Source organism: Perkinsus marinus (assembly GCF_000006405.1).
Source record: "Perkinsus marinus ATCC 50983 genomic scaffold scf_1104296966938, whole genome shotgun sequence".
In the NCBI taxonomy this organism is placed as follows: domain Eukaryota; phylum Perkinsozoa; order Perkinsida; family Perkinsidae; genus Perkinsus; species Perkinsus marinus.
In genome coordinates, this window is record NW_003203748.1 from 1 (window position 1) to 994 (window position 994).

At 49.2% G+C, this 994-nt stretch overlaps 2 non-coding genes across 2 annotated transcripts; both read left to right on the top strand.

Moving 5' to 3' along the window:
• The first annotated feature begins 135 nt into the window (after nucleotides 1–135).
• On the top strand, nucleotides 136–208 carry Pmar_PMAR028602. Its single transcript has one exon. It is a non-coding gene; the product is annotated as a tRNA-Ala (tRNA).
• A 510-nt stretch (nucleotides 209–718) lies between these two features.
• On the top strand, nucleotides 719–791 carry Pmar_PMAR028603. The gene has a single exon. It is a non-coding gene; the product is annotated as a tRNA-Glu (tRNA).
• Nucleotides 792–994: the final 203 nt, after the last annotated feature.

Below are 994 nucleotides of genomic sequence, written 5' to 3' on the forward strand. Positions count from 1 at the left end.
TGGCTCGTCACCGGTTCCCCTCCTCCCCTGGACAAAGTTGAACATTGAGTTAGAACAAACCATTCCAACGTTGTTCGAGGGGAAGGGGCGGTTCAGCCCATCCTTTCCAAGTGAATTGAGAAACAGATATTGTGAGGGGGACTAGCTCAAATGGTAGAGCGCTCGCTTAGCAAGCGAGAGGCACCGGGATCGATGCCCGGGTTCTCCATATAGGAATGTTTTAAGTCGGTTCCGCTACTGGCGCTCCTCATCTGGATGAAAGCGTATGGTCATGTATGTAACGTCGTGATAGCTCAAGCAAGTGCGCTCCCAGTCCGTACATATTTTCGGGTTGTAAACTTACTCGCGCCATCACTCTCTCTGCTTCTCTACAATAAGACGCGCACCCAGCCCTGGCTCTCAGCGCCGTTCTCGGTGACTGGTGACACTTGAATTCATGATAGTATTGATATCTGGGTGAATGGTTCCACTATCCTATGAGGTCAGTGTCACACATCATCGCTTACTGTTTCGACAGACACGAGCAGGATTTCTCTCGTCAATTGGGAGTAGCCTTCGAGCAATGGGATGGTTACACATTCTGCGTACGTATTGACTGAGTCCGTCGCTTGCGCATGAATTCTGAAGGAACACGACGAAAGTGCTGATTCTCGAGTTCGTCATGCATTCAACTTCAACAATACCTCGGCGAATCGTATACATCGGAAAATTTTCGATTTCCGATGTAGTCTAGCTGGTTAGGATTCGTGGCTTTCACCCACGCGACCAGGGTTCGAGTCCCTGCATCGGAAAATATATATTTGATACGGTGTTTTCCGGGATTGTGTTGAGCGCAAGGATGGGGAACTGAGTAAATATCACAGGTGCGTTGTTTTGTTCAAGATATCTGGCTCGTCACCGGTTCCCCTCCTCCCCTGGACAAAGTTGAACATTGAGTTAGAACAAACCATTCAACGTTGTTCGAGGGGAAGGGCGGTTCAGCCCATCCTTTCCA